This window comes from Hemicordylus capensis, chromosome 5, assembly GCF_027244095.1.
Source record: "Hemicordylus capensis ecotype Gifberg chromosome 5, rHemCap1.1.pri, whole genome shotgun sequence".
NCBI classification, from domain to species: domain Eukaryota; kingdom Metazoa; phylum Chordata; class Lepidosauria; order Squamata; family Cordylidae; genus Hemicordylus; species Hemicordylus capensis.
Window position 1 is genome coordinate 67,506,031 of NC_069661.1, and position 19,975 is coordinate 67,526,005.

The window sequence follows — 19,975 nt, forward strand, 5'->3', positions numbered from 1 at the left end:
GAGCGGACACACAGACACACACATTGAATCCTGGGTGATCTCATAAGCCTACTGGGAAGTAGGCTAAATATTGGGAGCAGATACAGCTTCCAAACCTGGGCAGAACACAGTTTTTCATTGTGTGAATGACTTCTAAGAGTGGGTAACAAAGCAGGGGTGCAGACAGAGGGAAAGCTTGAGGAGTAACTAGTCACTTAATTTTTTGGGAGAGAGAGGAAAGGCATTTTTGAAAATGGAAAAAGAAGAAGATATGGGTTATTTGGTGAGGGGAGCCCAGTAAAATGAGGGAGGAACTTCTCAAATGCTTAGTAGTGGATCTGTACCCTTCTGGCCAATATCACTGTGAACTTCCGGGATGAATGGGGATTTGAATTCAGGCCTTCCCACTCTTGGTTCAATGATCTAACTACTATACATTCCCAGTGGGCAAAAGTTAAGAACATACTTAACTCTCCCCATTGAAATGAACTTAAAAGTGCTTTGCTAGATCATGCTCAAGGCATGTATTAGAGTGAGAAATAATGAAATAAGTTTTCATTATAACAGTTTATGTTATATAGAGAAGTATAGGCTGGATTTTTGACCCAAGGGATCCCCATGTGATGGCCAGCAAGTGCCAAACAGATGTCAAGAACAATATTTTTAAAAATCAACAATAAACACAATTAAAACACAATTAAAAAGAAAACAGAGTTGGTCACAGAGACAGTCAGGTGTCATCAGAACAGAGGAAAAAGGTTAACTAACAATAGTCAAAATAAGATGGTTGTAACCAATTTTTTAAAAGTTAATAGCGACGAAGTCAAAATTATTTTATTTATTTGTTACATTTATATCTAACTCTTCCTCCAAAGAGCCTAGAGTGGTGTACAAGGTCATGTTTATCTCCACAGCAGGCCTGTGGTATAGATTAGGCTGAGAGATAAGCGATGGGCCAAGAATCACCCAGTGAGTGTCATGGCTAAATGGGGATTTGAACTCAGGTCTCCCCATCCCTAGTCCAACACTCTAACCACTACACTATGCTGACTCTCAAAAAAAGGAGTTCCAAGTCTGGGTACTATAAACAAGAAGGCCCCATCCCACATTACCACCAACTGCACTTGAGACAGCAGTGTGGTATGGAACATTGCCTCCCTGAAGATCTCAGTGTGCAGACAAGATTCTGTATACTGCTATTTAGTACAGTCCTGTGCAAAGCTTGTGGTTGCAATTCTATGTATTCTTCCTTGGGAGGAAGCTCCACTGTCAGAGGGGCTTACTTCCAAACAAAAATTATATTTTAAATTATATATTATATTTATATTTTATATCTGTACTTTTAATTAGTATTTTAATTGTAAGGTAAAATGTGCTGTTGAGTCGGTGTCGACTCCTGGTGACCACAGAGCCCTGTGATTGTCGTTGGTAGAATACAGGAGGGGTTTACCATTGCCATCTCCCGCGCAGTCTGAGATTATGCCTTCTAGCATCTTCCTATATCGCTGCTGCCTGATATAGGTACAAGCAGGGATTCGAACCAGCAACATTGTTTTAATTATACTGTAAACCATTTGGGGGTTGTCTTAATGAAAAGTAGTAGAGAATTTAAACAGTGAATAAATAAATATTATCAGGATTGGTCTACAAATATGGCAACTATCATTAACGACATGATCTTACACAGTTAAGCAATATGACCAATATAAAGAGAAAATGCTTTATATTGCTAAAGCATGGGGCACCCTACTAACTAAACAGAAAGAGGTGTATAAATATCAGGAGGAACAAGCTCCCTGGGTGCTTTCCAGATTACCTGCTCAAATGCGGCAAAATGCTTTGGTTTGGGCAAATTGCATTCAAAACGTAAATAGCAACCCAGCTGGGGGAGCAGTCTTGCAAAAACTAACAACCGGAAAATACAGCAACCTTTTTACACCAGACATACAACGTTATAGCAATAAATCGCAGTGATTAAATCTGAAACAAGGCATCGGAAATGTGAACGGCACCCTGCTGTCAGCGTAGGGACTGCGGTATCACAACATAGGAAGTGCGGAAGCATACTTTGGAGGTATGTCATGATCCCATTGCAGGGTCTAATCTGGAAAGTACCCTGCTGGAATAAGAGCTTCCCTGTATCTGACAACCTTTAAAATTAAAACACTTGACACCTTTTAAATCAAGATTTTAGTGCATTTTTAAGATTGTTTTAATGTGTCCTATTGTTTTAATTTTTCTGCTCTTTTGTATGCCATTCTTACCATGTAAACTGCTTAGAAATATGAATTTTGGTAGTATAAAAATGAGTAAACCATACATAAATCTGGCACAGAGCTTAACAATCTTCCCTGTCCATGTTCTCAGCAACCTCAAACTGCTGCAAAAATGTCTTTTTGCTGTTAAGCTAAAACTTTTCAGAATGGAGCTGGGTGCAAGGCACAAGCCTTGAAGCAAACTTTGAACTTGGTGGGCTATTCACAGCATCTCTATCCAGAGTCCTGGTAAGGTCATCAAAATTGCCTAGGCAGCTGTGAAGGGGCTGGAAGTATTATAGAAGGAGGAAGACAAATTTATGTTTGACTGTCTTCTTTAGCGCTAGATATTTATACACCTCCTTCAGTGCCATGAAAGATGGCTCCAAGTGTCATGCTTAAACATCTTAAGACTGTTCAGGTGATTAGCCAGACAAGGAGGTTCTGGTGAATTATGTTTGCAAAATGGCTGGGAGCCATCGTGCCTGGACCATTTTTCCAACCTCTTCGATAATTCAGCAAATACAAGGGTTTAAAGTGAATCATATATTTTCTTCTGTTGCAATAAGAGAAATTTAAGACGTTTTGTGGAAAGGTTAGATGTCTCTTGGAATCTAACAACTTCAATATATTATATGTAAGATGGCATGTGTGGAAAAAGCTTTTTAAATGGGATGGAACTTCAGTCAATCAAATACCACCAGTTCTTCATTTACAAACAGAAAACTTGGAGAACGAAAAAATATATAAATAAATCATGTATCCAACCAAAGTATTTTTAGCCAATATATGGGTTTGAAGGTGGGGACCTTGCTTTCCCCTAATATCGAGATGGTCCTTCAGGAATGTGGTGTTTCTCACTAAGCATTCCATAGGGACATAGGAAGCCACCTTATATTTGTTTAATTATTTAATACATTTCTGTACTGCCCAATGGAAGTTCTCTGGGCGGTTTACAAAATAAAAACAGCCAATAAAAGACTAAAACATTTCAACAATTAAAATTAAAAAGTTAAAACTATTAAAACACAATTAATACACAATTAAAACTTAGTCAGACCATTGGATCATGTAGCTCAGTATTGTCTAAACCAGGGCTACTCTACTGCGGCCCTCCAGTTGTTGGGCATTTTGGAGTGACAGTGTCAATAGCCGGGGCTGTCTCCATGTTCCACAGATTCACCAGGGCCATGACAGATCTGCACACTGGAAACTCCATGAGGGCTATCTGGAAACTGAGTGAATCCTTAAGCCTTCAGGAGTCGACCATTTAATTGGTCCACCACCCCATCAGAAGGTAAATGGAGCAGTCAAACTAAACCCCACTAGATCATGAGAGCTGGTCTTGTGGTAGCAAGCATGACTTCTCCCCTTTGCTAAGCAGGGTCTACCCTGGTTGCACATGAATGGGAGACTACTAGAGTGAGGACTGTAAGGGGTCCATCCCTTAGGGGATGGAGCCACTCTAGGAAGAGCACCTGCATGCTTGCATACAGAAGGCTCCAAGTTCCCTCCCTGGCATCTCCAAGATAGCGCTGACAGAGATTCCTGCTTGAAACCTTGGAGAAGCTGCTTTTAGTCTATGTAGACAATACCAAGCTAGATGGAACAATAGTCCGATTCGGTATATGGCAGCTTCCTATGTTCCTATGATCCTACGTCCATGATAAGAAAGTTCTCAAACTCCCCCACCTCCAGATCATTTATTCCCTGGTCATCAAAAACCAGATTCAGAGTATGTCCTGTCATGTGGGTAGGGCCCAGTACCAATTGAGAATCCAATCTTTATTACGGTCATAGACCAGAGTAGCATCCTGAGTATTTAAGATGGCACCCACCAAAAGGTGGCCCTTTGGTGGAACTCCTGCCACCCAGTGATGCAGGCAGCAGTGGCAAATTTATAAACATGTCCCCCCTCCCCCTTCAATAACGCCCTACCCAAAAATGAATGTGTACAAATGGAGTTCTAAAAAACAAACCACAGTTTGGTCCACTTCCCATACTTTCTGAAAACAAATGTATGTCTCACCTATTGCACTTATTTTAATCATAGCTCAATGAAAGATCACTCATCTCTTTCTTTCTTTTTTAAAAAACTGTTCCTATTTCAGCTAATTAATCACCACTGTAGCCTTCAAAGGCCTTGTGCAATCCTGACCTTGTAGTGTTCCACATCTTAAAATGGGCATGAACAGATACAACCTCACTGTATTGTCTCAGGGATCATTAGCATTCATACTATATATTGGCATATAGCTTTTTAAAGTGGGGCTTTACCTGATCCCATACTGATTTTCTAGGAGTGCTTGCCTGCTGTAACTATTCAAGAATGCATAATATCCTGACCCTATTGCAAATAGGTTTCTTGCTGGCATGCCAACAGCCTTGAAAAATTACAGTGATTTTCCCTTCCCTGTCTCAGCACTACTTCTTTTATACAAGGTTATATTCAGTATAAAAGGGTCATGTAATCCTGAGGGAGAAATATATTCTGCTTAACTTTCTTACCTTCACCAAAGTGAAATCAATACCTTTTCTTTTTCTATCTCTTCTAAAATCAGAATATATTCTTTCCATCCTGGTAATTTATATTTTGCTTCTAATCATCTGAGGCTAAAGCACAGCAGCCATTTTGATTAGTGTGTGTTCCCACTCTATGTATCGATTTATTGCAACTGCCCCTGGTTAGTAGCACTAAAAATAGGCTGTCCATGATCAAGAGGTTGTCTTTTGCATGCGGTAGCTATCTATGGCTCAAGGTATAGCATTTTTCTTCATGCAAGCAGGAAGGAAATCAAACATTATCCAGAAATGAAGGAAACAAGGTCAAGGTAAAAGTGGAGAGTTTTAATAACAGACACTCTGTGGAGCCCACACATGATGCTTGACCTTTTTTCATTTGAGTAAAGGAACTATAGTAATGGCGATACAGGCTGGTGATTATGTAAGATAGGCTATCTTGTATTTTCTCTTGGAGGAAAGTGATGATCTGAATCTATCTCCAGGCTGGCTTGCAGAAGAGCCCACATTTGACTCACCCTATGCTTCCACCTCTTCTTCTGCATCTCCGGTGATGGGTGGTAGGAAGCATGGATGGTCTCTTTTGCTAAGCAGGGTCTGCTCTGATTTGCATTTGAATGGGAGACTATATGTGAACACCATAAGATACTCCCCTTAGGGGATGGGGCCGCTCTGGGAAGAGCAGCTGCATGCTTGCATGCAGAAGGTTTCAAGTTCCATCTCTGGCATTTCCAGATAGGGCTGAGAGAGACTCCTGCCCATAACCTTGGAGAAGACACTGCCAGTCACAATACTGAACTAGATGGACCAATGGTCTGACTTGGCAGAAGGTAGCTTCCTATGTTCCTAACCTGCTTCACTTTAGAGAGTTGTTTCAGATGAAAAGCATGAATACAGGAAGTGGAATTAACTTGCATTTCCTGGTTTTATGGATATCATTAATGACTGATACTGTTCAGTGATTGCTCCACCTTCTCCTCTTCCTGTTCATCATCACCATCAACTGGCTCTCTCTCCAACTTCCTTCACCTGTCTCTGTTCATGGCTGGAAACAAATAAAGAATAATAGATAATAGATGTGTTTAGTTGCATCTCACAAATCATGTGGACAGTACCCAGTTATGCTACAGGCACTTTGCTATCCACTTGGGAAAAGGAATCCTCAAAATATGTAAGAGCATGAAGACCCACAATCGGGAGCAGAAACAAGAGGCATGTGGCACCTCAGAGAGTAATTGATTTATTGTGGCATAAGCTTCCATGGACTAAAGCCCAGTTTATCAGATATATGAAGTGTTATCTTCAGTTTGCAGGGGGTATATATGTGGGTATATAAGGGGGTGGGATTGTTAACAGTGAATCAAATGGCTATGAAATGCAAGTACAGTGTGTGACAATTCTGTGCAAAGCAGAAATGTATATAAGAAAAACACAGTAACAATTAACAGCAGCAGTTATTGGTTTTAAAACAATCTTCCTAGTTTTGCGATGTTAATTAGTTTTGCGATTTTACCTGTAGTGTCAGAAGAAACTATTGTCTTGATTCTAGCCCAGGGATTCTCGACGTTGGGTCCCCAGATGTTATTGGCCTTCAACTCCCATAATCCCCACCCAAAGTTCACTGGGACTGGGGATTATGGGAGTTGAAGTCCAAGAACATCTGGAGACCCAACGTTGAGAATCCCTGTTCTAGCCTGTACAGATAGAATCAAACTTCCTGATAATTTCTAATTCCATAGTTTACTCTGGAATCCTTTTGAAGTTGCTTGGTTGAAGAATGGTGACTTTCAGATTAGCAGCAGATTGGCCAGGGAGGTTAAAATGTTCTCCCACTCTTTTTTAGATATTGCCATTTTTTAAGGTCAGATTTGTGGAAAAACAAAAACATTCTAAAAGACTGAGACTCAGAGAACGGAGTCTTTATCCTGTCAGTTCTTCCCCTGCTCTCTCTCTCTGGTGTTCAGCTCAGGTGTATGCTGAAAAGAATGACATTGGTCTTCCTTGTTATAGTGTACTGATTATCCTGAAACAAATGCACATCCCAAATGTATTCCTAGTACACTGAGAACGCAGCTGAAAGCCTGAGGTAAATGGTGAGGCTTGCTTCCTTCATCTGTGATCAAGCTTTTTCCTTATATGACTGACTAAGTCATCATTGCTTGCCATTGCACAGAGCAACAGTTTCTACAGATGGCAGAAGAAATTGCACTTGAAATGGTTGTTTTGCCCTTTGCTCTCCATTAACCCTGCACTTGAACCTTGTTTCAATTCATTTTGTGACACAAGGCAGAAAACAGGGACCATGGTGATTCAAAATCGTTGATTGGCTCCCAGGTTTCTTTAGCTGAACTTTTTCAGCAGGCGATACCACAACAGAACTACAGTAATATTTCCAAACATTATATTCCAAGAAGACATTTACTTCCCATTTATCTTTTAGCCACAGGGGATTACACTACATTTTTGTGCTCCTGAGAAGATTGGCACACTTGCAACATTCTGGGAAATGTGCTAGTAAATGTGCCAAAGAAACCTTTAGCTTGTCATTTAAACTATTTGTCTTGCTGGGGGGAAATATGCATGAGTACATGTGTACTGAGCAGCAAGAATATTTATTTGCAGAAGGTGTTCATGGCTGTGTCATAACTAATCTCTTGATGCGAACCGAAGTGTTTCTCTATACAGCTACAATTTGAGTCAAAAATGGTCACTCCTCCTATAACTGCTGTATGACCTCAGGCAAAGCAATTTACTTTTCTGGGTTTCAGTTTTGAATACAATGAGGTAGGAATAACAATACTCATCTGTATTCTTTCTCCAAAAGGTTGTGTCATATGCAACATAAATGGGCAGTCCTTGTACTTGCAAAATAACTCCAGGCAAATCAAGCTTTATTCCTTTCAGTGTTCTCCACATGGAGATGATAATGATAAATATGATGATATACTTTCCTTCCTATTTTTATGATACCAATAGGAGCTAACCTCTTATTCTTCACCCAGTTACAGTATTCTCTAGGATATTTCCTTCCCACTGTGTTCGTCAACTCTCAGCCAGAGTGTATCACATTAAATCAAGATGACAGAGTACATACATATTGAGGCTGTTCACACAAGCAGCCCAAGATGGGCAGTATTGCCTGGCTTTGTCTGCTCATGTGAAGCGCCACGATCAGGGTCGATCCTGGTGCTGTCCAAGTTTTAACCGCCCTTTACCCCAGGTACGAGGCCGTGTGTGTGCTCAGGTTGCATGCAGCCCGAGCACATACAGTCAGGCACCCAGAGCACCCGACTCACAGGGGAATCCCCCAATGGACCATGCTGCTCGCACAGTGCATTTTGGGATTCCTGGAGGCCAACACTTGTTTTCTTGGCCTCCAGTGATCCATGCTGCTCAGAACAGTGTGAATTATGTGGGTGCAAGCCAGCATGCCAAAGAGATCATAGATCATCTGGGGGGAAGGTAGGTTCATCCCTGCCTTCCCCCCACTGCCTGCCCTCTTATAGTCGTGTGTACAACCCTATTGTATTTTACCATAAGCTACTTCAGTTGCAGCTGCAAATAAAGCTGGGCCCCAAAATTTCAGAGCTCTCTGCTTGTTCAGGATCGTTAAATAGCTACTGAATACTGGAAAATGACCTCATTTTCAACAATACTCTAAACCAGGGCTGGGCAGATATATGGTTTTCAGGAGCCACTATCAATTAATTAACTAATTCATTCATTCATTCATTCATTGTGGTCAGAGCCTTGGGAGCTACCAATACAAATATCAGCTTGGGAAAGCAGTCAGTCACTACAAAATGGCAGCTTGGGGAGGCAGACTCAGTCACAAAATAGCAGCTTGAACAAAGAATTACATACAATAAGAGGTTTTTAATATCAAAACATCTGAATTTCCTGAAAATTGTGCTGCAGGAGAGGAGTGCAGCAAGGGGGGCTGCTTTTGTAAGAGAAGAAACCGGAGATAATGGGAAAGAAAATAAAAGCAATCCTGGTGTGTGTGTGGGTGTGTGGGGGGATTACGAATGGCATGGTCAAGGTCTCACTCAGCCAGCCAATCAGATTTGTAGTATTGGTTGGAAGGGAAGGGAGGGAGAAGCAAGTCCTAGAGAACTACTTTAGATAAGCTTGGGTGCTACCAGCAGCTCCCAAGCTACCTAATCCCCACCCATGCTGTAAATGACCAAGTTCTCACTAGGGATCTGCAAGCTGGCTCGCTACGATCTGATCAAACGGTCTGAGTTCAAACTGGACCAAGCCCCAGTTCGAAGAACCTGCTCATGGGGTATGCTTGTAAAGGGGAATCCAGCAAGGATTCCTCTTTACAAGTAAAGAGCATTTCCTAGAGTATATGTGGTGGGGGGAGGAGAGAAATGGTAGTTTTTACCTTTAAAATTCAGATGGTGGGGATGGAGGAGGAGGTGGTGGCAGAGGCATCGGAGGCGGTGGCAGGCTCTTCCAACCCCCCTGCAGGCCTTCCAAATGACAGCCCGGGACAGCTTCAGCCTGGTTCAGACCTCTGCACATGCACAGAGACTATTTTCATGACCTTGACACATGCATAGAGGCCAATGCCCCTGCCACACATGTACAAGGATGAAAATCTCATGGTGATCCAAATGGCCTCTGTACATGTGTGGAGATCACAAAAATGGTCTCCATATGTGTGCAGAGGTCCACACAGGGCCGCAGCCAGCCCAGGCTGTCATTTGGGAGACTGGTGGAGGGTAGGCTTATAGGAGACCCTGCCGCCGACTCTGATGTCTCCACCACCTTCGCCACCTGAATTTGAAAGGTAAAGGCTACCTTTTCTTCCAAAAAGCTGGTGACTTTATAAAGATTTGGAAGTCAAATTATCTGAAAGAAGGAAGACATTTTGCTGAAGAAGTATAAACACAATTTAAGAAAGGTTAGAAAAGAGTCAGATGAAATGAAAACATAAACTGGTGAGTTAAGTCTGGATGCATTTTTATTTTATTTATTTATAATTTATTAATTTATTAATTACATTTATAGACTGCCCCATCCATAGGCTCTGGGCAGTGCACAACAAGTTTAAAAAGCTATAAAAACAGACACCATTTAAAACAACTGCTTAAAATAATATAAAAACAATTTTATAACAATTCACAAACCATTTAAAACCAATTAAAATACTAAAAACAATTTCAAAACCTTAGAAGGCCAGGGCTTTCTTCAAGGCCAAAAGTGAGCCTGCGGATATCTGCTGGGAGTGCATTCCATAGGCCAGGAGCAGCTACAGAGAAGGCCTGGTTCCAAGTTGCCAGCAGAGGTAAATGGAGAAAGACCTCTCCAGATGACCTCAATGTGCAAGGGGGATCATACAGAAGAAGATGCTCTCTAAGGTAGCCCAGACCCAAGCCATTCAGGACTTTAAATAAGTACCAGCACTTTGTATGTTGCCTGGAAACATCAGCAGCCAGTGCAACTGTTTCAAAACAGGCATAATGTGGTCTGTCCGGGGTACCCCAGAAACCAGTCTGGCTGCCGCATTTTGAACTAACTGAAGTTTCCGAACCATGTACAAAGGCGGCCCCACGTAGAGCGCATTGCAATAGTCAGCCTGGAGGTTACCAGCTGATGCACTACTGTTTTGAGATTGTTCTCTTCAAAGAATGGACACAGTTGAATCAGCCGAAGTTGATGGAAAGTGCTAGGTGGAGGCCCTAGCCTCCACCTGAGATACCAGGGCGAAAACTGGATCCAAGAGCACTCTCAAGCTGCGTAACTTTTCCTTCTGTGGGAGTGTAACCTTCTGTGGGAGTGTAACCCCATCCAGAACAGGAATATTGAACTTATCCCTCATATTCTGATCCCCTGCAATGAATACCTCCATCTTCCTTAGATTCAGCTTCAATTCGTTATCCCTCATCTGGCCCATTACTGCCCGTAGGCAGGCATTTAGGAAGTGAATGCCATTTCATGATGGTGATGGTGATGATGATGATGATGATGATGGTGATAAGGAGAAATAGATTTGGGTGCCATCAGCATACTCATAACACCTTGCACCAAATCTCCTGATGGCTTCACCCAGCCATGTAATTGTTAAAAAGCACTGGTGACAGATGGAGCCCTGAGGGACTCCATATAATAGCTCCAGTTTTGAAAAGCAACCGTCACCAAGCTGCACCATCTGGAATCTGCCTGAGAGATAGGAGCGGAACCACTGCAAAGCAGTGCCTTCTATCCCCAACTCCCCCAAGCAATCCAGAAGGACACCATGGTTTATTGGTATCGAATTCTGGCAAGAGATCCAAAAGAGTCACACTCTCTCTGTTGATTCCCCAGTAAAGGTCATCCATCAGGCCAACCAAGGCAGACTCAACCCCATAGCCTGCTCTAAAGCCAGTTTGAAATGGGTCTAGATAATTGGTTTCCTCCAAAACAGCCTGCAACTGGTTGGCCACCCCTCTCTCACTCACCTTGCCAAACCATGGGAGATTGGAGACCAGCCTATAATTATCCATCACTGAGGGGTCTAGGGAAGACTTCTTAAGAAGTGATCTAATAATTGTCTCCTTCAAACAAGGAGGCATCCTACTCTCCCTCAGCGATGAGTTAATGATATTAACTAAGCCATCCCCAACAATCTCCCTGCTAGATAAAAGCAGCCAAGTCAGGCAAGGATCCAGAGAACAAGTGGTAGGCCGCCCCGCCCCAAGCAGCTTGTCCACATCCTCAGGCATTACAGATTGAAACTGATCCAATCTAATACTGAAAGAGGGATTGCTGGACACCACCATAATAGACTCTGCAGAATGTCGACCCAAATACAATAGATTTCACCTGCAAAAAAACCCATTACAAGCATTGCAGCAGAACAAAGTCTCTGGGGACTGATTTGAAATTGAAGGAGCCTGAATCAAACTCCTCACAACCAGGGACAGCTTTGCTGAACACAAACTTGCAGAAGCAATGCATGCAGACCAGAATTGGTTTTTTGCCATATGCACTGCTTCCGCATAAACCTTCAAATGGGCTCTATGCTGCGTTCTCCTCCACTTGTGCTCCAGTCACCTACCTTGCTGCTTCAGACCCCGCAATTCCTCTGTATAACAAGGGGACACTTTTAAAGCAGGTCAGAAGGGACACTTAGGAGCGATCATGTCTACTGCCCTGGTGAGTTCCCTATTCCAGGTTCCCACCAGGGCATCGACAGAATCACTGGCAGGACCAACATTAAAACCCTCCAAGGCTTTTTTTCCAGCAGCCATCTCTGGCTGACCATCTTAATAGGTTCTCCACCCATGCAGAGCTGGGTTGTGGCTGTGAAACCAACCTTAATCAGGTAGTGGTCCATCCATGTCAATGGGGAAAGCACATGACCCCCCACCCATGGAATACCCCCCCCCAAATGACCAAATCAACTAATCAGAACAAAAGACCAAATCAAGTGTGTGGCCAGCAACATGAGTTGGTCCTGAAACTAGTTGGGATAGGCTCATAGTTGTCATGGCCATCCGTTAGCTCAGTTAGGGAATCAGTTGGAGAGCGGGGTGGACAGTACACCAAGAGTATCCCCAATCTATCCCTAGTTCCCAGCCTCAGAAATACACACTCAATATAACAGTCACACAGGGGCCCTGGAAATGGTATTCTTGTGGACTACAGCCACTCCACCTCCCCTACCCACTTCCCCTAGCCTGCTCCACAACAGAGTAGCCTGTTGGGCCCAATCTGGGCCACTACCCTCCTCCATCCAGGTCTCAGTTATACAAGCCAGGTTGGCTCCCTCATCCATGGTCAAGTCATGGATGATTTGGGTCTTATTTTGAACTGGCCTGGCATTGCAGAGGAGCAAAGCTAGGTTCTTTGGATAGTTGGAACTTCTCCCCGAGGCCAGAGAGCTGACAGGGCAGCCAGAAGTGGAAACAGTTACTAAATTACTAGTTTCCCTTCCCCTTTAATGGCCAGCTGCTCTGCCAACACCAATTCTTCTATTCCCCACTACAACAGTAATAGCTGCCCCAGAGCTGTCAGACATAACCCTTGCATCACCCTGCCTAAGAGAACCCAAACATATTACAACAAAAGGCTTGGCACAACCTAATAAAAGGAGGACTAACAAACATCATCCCAGATCTCCAATCTCACCTTAATATAACTTTCCCCCAGAACCCAGTCCCACACCTAAGGCCTGGCACCAAAGGCTGCCCCCTCCCCTTTGGCTATGCCTCTGGTGCGCCTTCTTCCAATTTATGCTCCCAAGGGCTCCAGAAATCTCCCCTCTCACAAGAGATCTCTGGTCCTCAGGGACAAGTGGAATCAGTCTAGCAATCAGGTAGAAGGCACAGGTGGAATAGAACAATCAGCCTGCAAGCAAGCTTGTCTCCAGAAGGTCCGGGGCTGCAAAACTGGATCAGGATTGGCTGGATCAGGAAAGTGCAGGCAAGGAGAGACAGCTATTGTTCGTCAGGAGAGGTCAGGGAAGCTGACAGAAACTACCACCTCCCCTCCCCACCCCACCCTCCCCATTTGAGAAGAAGCCTGACCTCAACTGCATTTTAGATTTCAGCACCAGAGATAGAAAATATGTGTGTATACAATTCAGTAATGAAAGAATGACATTATTAGCAAAATAGTAAAACCTGGTTATGTGTTCAAAGTGATGCTGAGTTGAAATACCCCTGTGCCCAAAGCCATACCACACTACCAACGGGTTACTGTGAAGGATTGACAGAAAGCTACAAGGAGAGAATGGGTAAGAAGAGAAACAATATAGCCAAGTTGAGGAGGCATGTGGACATGTTTGAAGCTTTTTTTGCCAAAGTGGCCCCTGAATGAAAAATAGTGAAGATCCTTGTTCTAGAGTCTGTTATGGGAAAACAAGACAGCAAATTTATTAGAAGTGAGGTCCAGCAATTATATGAGCCAAAGACAAGGCAAGTTGCAATTATGGTGCAGATCTTACAAGTCATATCCCATAACTTCACCAAAAGACTCTGTAAAAGTAAGACAGACAGACTGCAGTTCTGATTGGCACCTGCATATGTCCATGAGTCATCTCTGGTAAACAACTGAAGGTGGTTAATGTTTTCCCCATAAAGAAGCAAGAGGATTCTTTGCATCATTGATGGAAGGAAAATGGATTGAAACTGACAAGTAACATTGAAAAAGACAACCTTAGGTTATAACCCCTGTGCATGGCAATTTGCATGCACAGTTCATGGCAGGGAACTAGTGGGATGGGAATCATCTCTATGTGGAAAGGGATGGATCCATAAAGTGGCTGGATCATTTTTAAATATATTTAAAATATTTTCCTCTTGATTATTGCAGGCACATATAAACAAAAAATATGTAACAGATGAACATAAGAACAGCCTTACTGAATCAAACCCAAGGTCTATTTAGCCCAGCATCCTGTTTCCCACAGTGGCCCACCAGATGCCTCTGGAAAGACCTCAGGCAAGAGGTGAAGGCATGCCCTCTCTCCTACTGTTGCTCCCCTGCAACTGGTATTCAGAGGCATCTTTCCTCTGTTCCTGGAGGCAGCCTATAGCTGTCAACATTAGGAGTCATCGATGGACCTGTCCTCCATGAATTTTTCTAAGCTGCTTTTAAAGCCATCCAAGCTGGTGGACATCACCTTATCCTGTGGCAGAGAATCTAGCCGTTCACCCAGGCTCTTCCTGGGCACAGCTTGTTTGCCCCAGCCTCATTTAAGCAAGGCACAAGTCAGTGGGGCCTAGTTGATTGGCTGCCAGGTTTGTTGGGGGCAGGGCAGAGCAGGGATGACTGTTCTCAATTTGAACAGCTGAACAGACCTCTGTTTCAGGGTTCTCCCTTGGAATCAGATGTTTTGTTCACTGCATTATGGCCGTGGCATGTGAATGGCATGTTTTTATCAAGCGGAGACTCTGCTCATGTCTAGCAGTTTAGCAGGAGTGATCCTTGCCTTCCCCAGATTTCAGATCTGGGTAAAGGACCCCACTTGGGGCTTGTGTCTGGCACTGGGCCACTGGTGTGCCCAGCGCTGGCCAGAGGAATGGGTGGCTTTGGGCATCACTATGGATCTTACCTTTCTTGAGTTCTTCCCCATTGTAGTGCCAGTCCACATTTGGGGCAATTTATTTAAGGATTCATTGGTCAATGAATAGGGTTATGGTATCATTTCATACTGCACGGGAGAATGCAATGGTAAACCACGCCTGTACTCTACCAGAAAACCACATGGCTCTGTGGTCGCCAGTTGACATCGACTTGATGGCACCTTTCCTTTCCTTTTACTTGTCAGGGCTTTTGTGTTTCAATGTTGGCACAAAAATATTTGGTTCTTGGCCAGGCATGTGCTGGGCCTCCAAAATGGCATAGCGGCTGCTCTTTCTCATTTTCAGGAAGAGTGTTTCCACCAGCTAGCTCCCTTTGCCAGATGGGACCCCGACTTGATGCCACCTTGGCCTGCCACCTTGGCCACTGGAGGCTAAGAGGGCTCTTTAGACTCCCCTGGCTCCCAGCACCAGAGCCTCTTATTCTAAGAAGTATAAGGCCTTTTAGATGTTTAATGCTCAGAAGGGTTTACCCTTCACTCTGTCACTGCAGACAGTTGAGTCTTTGGTGGGCTGTTCTCCAAGGCTCAGTCTATACATCCCCTTTTGAAGCTGCACTGTTTTGTACCAGCAAAGCTTGGTACCAGCAAAGAAGCCCCACATTGCCCACTGAAGGCTAGTTGTAAGGAGCACAATTTGTGACACTGCACAATGTCATTACTGATCATGTTAAGGCATCAGGATTAGGGTCTAATTTCCCAGCTTTCTGGAGCTTGAGCCAAAATGAAATAGCCTTAATTCTGGTCTTAAACCAGCAGGTTTTATGACTATTTTATTTCCATGGTTCATGAAAACGAAATTTATCATTAGAATGTTGGCATTCCAATATCCTTCCCAGTGCCACTTTTGGTGCTGATTATAAAGAAACAGTGAATTGCCTTGTATCTATATATTTAATCCTCGTAGAGGTGCCCGTCCTGATGCATGGAAAGCGTCCTGGCACCCAGTGGATTGGCTGGGTGGCAGAGATACCTGACTGGCTGGGCAGTGAAAGCTCGCGCGCAGCAGGACTCAGGAGGCTGTTGAGCCGGGGTAAAGCCGCCTTGGGATTTTCTTAATGAAAGGTGGGGTATAAATTTAACAATAAATAAAATAAATAAAATAAAAATGGCTGGTGGACGGGTGGCAGGACTGGCGGTGGCAAGGAGGCGGCGGGCCCTGTGTGGCCACCGGGGTCAGGCGGTGGCTAGGCCGCCAGGAAGAGGAGGCGGCAGCAGTAGGAGCAAACGGGCCAGCAAACTGGCCAGAAACCATGGGCGAGGAGTGGGGGGAGAGAAGTGGGCCAGGCAGGCATCAGAGACGCCCGAGGGAAGAGTTAGAGAGAAGGAGCTGAAGGGGGAGAATAGTCAGGGAGAACTAGGGGCATAGATGCTATCCGCCCTGTCCTGCTGGTTTTTTATATTTCTAAAACAGTTTGCAATATCTCCTGCACTATAGTAGAGTCTTATAAACATCATTTCTGATATACTGCAGGACATCATATTGGAAGGTGCATATGGAATGCTGGGAACACAACTTTCCACATTAGCAGTATCATGTAACTAACTGTGAGCCCTTTTGAGATAGGCAACTGTTTTTATTCCTTTTGCTATATAAATTGCTTTGAGAGTGTTTTTATTGAAAAGAGCAATATGAATAATAATGGGTGGCATACAGAACAAGGATGCACTGGTGCAATAAGAGAGCAATTGAGCAATTGGCACAACCTTCAGGGACATATTTTTGGGTGACACAGAGGGCTTCCTAGGGAGGGGAGTAGTCAAAAATCACCACTTTCACTGCACCGGTGCAATTAGCTGGAATATTCTTTTAGACGGCTTACTTGCTGCACTGGTGCATCCTCGCTCTGTATGTCAGCCAATAAGAATAAACAGTAATGATGAATAAACTTGAAAGCAGTACAACACCAGTGGACTACAAGTTGCAGTGACAATATTTTACATTGTTTTACCATTAATAGCCTAGCAACATGAGTACCTTAATGGATGGAAATAAATCACATACTTAAGTCACAGTTGAATCAGTATTTTATTCTGATGTTTACCATATATAAGTGGCAAATAATGTGTATTTTCTTTTCAAAAATGACATTTCATTTGGCCAGATGGGACAAACTCCATGCACAATATAATTTATGTCAAGGGGGAAATGAAGCAAACCTGTCACTTGGATTGAAGCACATGCTTCAGCTTCCTGTGAAAAAGAAAGTGACAATTATTTGCTTAGAAGCTACCTACTTGTTCCAGCACTGGCCTGTAATTAAGGTGCGAGGGAGGGGGGACTCAAGGGAGGTGATAATGAGCTCTGCTGAATTAACATGAAGTGCTCATGTGGAGAAACAAATGTGCTGAGCTTTTTTAAAAAAAGTGGCACTAATTAAGACAACCATGAATGCGCTGTTGCAAACTGATAGCTGATTGATCTGCTTCTTCATCATGCATTGCGTACTGTTCAGCAAAATAAACTGCAGTTTTAATCACAGAAACATTTCTCCAGAAGTCTATGGAATCCAAGCAAGACGGAGGTGCTCATTGTGGGGGATCAGAATCTGAGGGATGAGTTAGATCTTCCTGTGCTGGGTGGGGTTACACTCCATCAGAAGGAACAGGTATGCAGCTTGGGAGTGCCCTTGGATCCAGATCTCACCCTGGTATATCAGATGGAGGCTATGGCCAGGAATGCTTTCCATCAACTTCAGCTGATTTGACAGCTGCATCCATTCCTTGAAGAGAACTATCTCAAAACAGTGGTGCATCAGCTGGTAACCTCCAGGCTTGATTATTGCAGTGCGTTCTACGTGGGGCCGCCTTTATACATAGTTTGGAAACTTCAGTTAGTTCAAAATGCGACAGCCAGACTGCTCTCTGGGGTAACCTGGAAAGACCATATTATGCCTGTTTTGAAACAGTTGCACTGGCTGCTGATATGTTTCCAGGCAACATACAAAGTGCTGGTTATTACCTTTAAAGCCCTGAATGGCTTGGGTCTGGGCTACCTTAGAAAGCGCCTTCTTCTGTATGATCCCCATTGCACGTTGATGTCATCTGGAGAGGTCTGTCTCCAGTTACCACCGGTACGTCTGTTGGTGACTCAGAACCGGGCCTTCTCTGTAGCTGCTCCTGGCCTGTGGAATGCACTCCCGACAGATATCTGCAGTTTAGTCTTGCTGTTGGCCATTAAGAGAGCCCTAAAGACTTACTTGTTTGGCCTGACATTCCAAGGTTTTTAAATTTTTTTTTAAAAGTATTTTAATTGTTTTTGAATTGTTTTTATATTGTTTTTAGCACTGTGTCTTAAATGGTATGTGTTTTAGAATTTGTTGTACACCACCCAGAGCCCTTGGATTGGGGCGTTTTACAAATGTAATAAATAAATAAATAATAAATAAATAAATATGGCAAACACTATTTCTTCGGGTAGTGCCAAAAAGAGGTGTTAGTGCATTAAGAACTAAAATACATGATCACCTTCTTTTCTAGGTTACATTTGACCATGTTAAGATCCAAAGGGCTACTTTAGGCATCCAAGGGCTTGGGCATGTCTAGTGGGAATGTTGACTTTTTTCTTTGAAGAGCAGTCACCAACCAGACCCACCTCACCCTCTATCATGACACAAACTGTAGTTTCAAAAATGTTTTACAATCTGACATAGAGGGCCACAAAGGCTATGACTAGATTTAATTAAATTTATAGGCCCATTCACATGTTATGTTCAACACTCCTACACATGCACAGTGTACACAATTACAGATCTGTACACAGGTACAGTCATTCACATGTTATATTGAACACTGCATTGGGTACTGTTCAGCAAAATAAACTGCAGTTTTAATCAATTACAATTACAGATCTGTACACAGGTACAGTCATTCACATGTTATATTGAACACTGGTACAAAAGTACATTTCTATCTGTACCATGCATTTGAAGGGCCTGCATCCAGATGTCTGTACATTCGCACAGCATAATGTCTGAATCAGGCTTATGATTCTCCCAGAACAGAAGCTGGTGAGTATCCTGAGGATATATGGAAATCCAGGAGACTGAGATTTAGATAGTAAGGTTCTAATACATTCATTAAAGTGGGAAAAGTCTAAAAGCAGGTATTGGATCAAGTTTCAAGTTTCCATTCTATTAATAATCAGCTAAATACAAGGACGTTTCCATGATGATCTGCACACATATCTCATTTATTCAGAGTTAGATGCCAATTGAAAAGATGAGAGAAGAGACAGACAAAGGCTGGAGAAATGCCACCATCCAGCAACCATGTTCCAACTGAGATGACCCCTCTCTCCCCCAAAAGCCACCACAGAGTAACCAGAGACCATCTTGCACTGAAAGGAGGAGAATAGAGGCTGATGGCTCTTAAGAGGCTAATGCATCTCGGCATGTTCTAGCTAACATGGCACCTCCCTCCCTAAATGTCATCACACAGCTACCTAAGAGCCATCTTGCTCTGAGGAGAGGAGAGCTCAACATGTAAAAATGTAAACATGTTGCTTGTTGTATGGTTCTTTATTGATGGTTCTTTTATAAACCACTTTGGTTCACATGAAAAGTGGTATATAAATGCCACAAACAAACAAACTATCCATGTTATTCTGGAGGTTGGCGACAGGTTACCCCTGGTAAATTGTTGTCACCTTCTAGAGAACATGGCTAGAGCAGTTGCCTCTTGGTTCAAAACTCTATAGAAAAGCATAATTTGTACACAAGACAAAAAGTTCTGTTCCCAACTGCTGCACCAAACATTATCCATACAGGTGGACCTCATTACATGTAGTCCCGACAACTGCAGTTTCATGTATCCGCAATCAGGCAATGGAGACCTGATGCTGGTATATGTGGTTAAACAAAGAGCTAAAATCTGCATATCCACAGTTCCTATGGGGCCAGCGATGACCTCAGAGGTCATTGCCAGCCACCATTTCTCTGAGAGGAGCCATTTGTGGCTCTTTTTGTTTTTAAAAAGATTCCTTGGGAAATTGGCTGAATTGGGGGTTGCGGGGGCATTGCTGGACAGATGGAGACCTGGAGAGCATAATACATTGCTTTTTTGCTCCTGTTTCTGCCTCCTCCTTCTTTTTGCCCTTTTCTTCCTCTTTTGCCCTCCAGGAACCTAACCCCCACCAATTGCCATT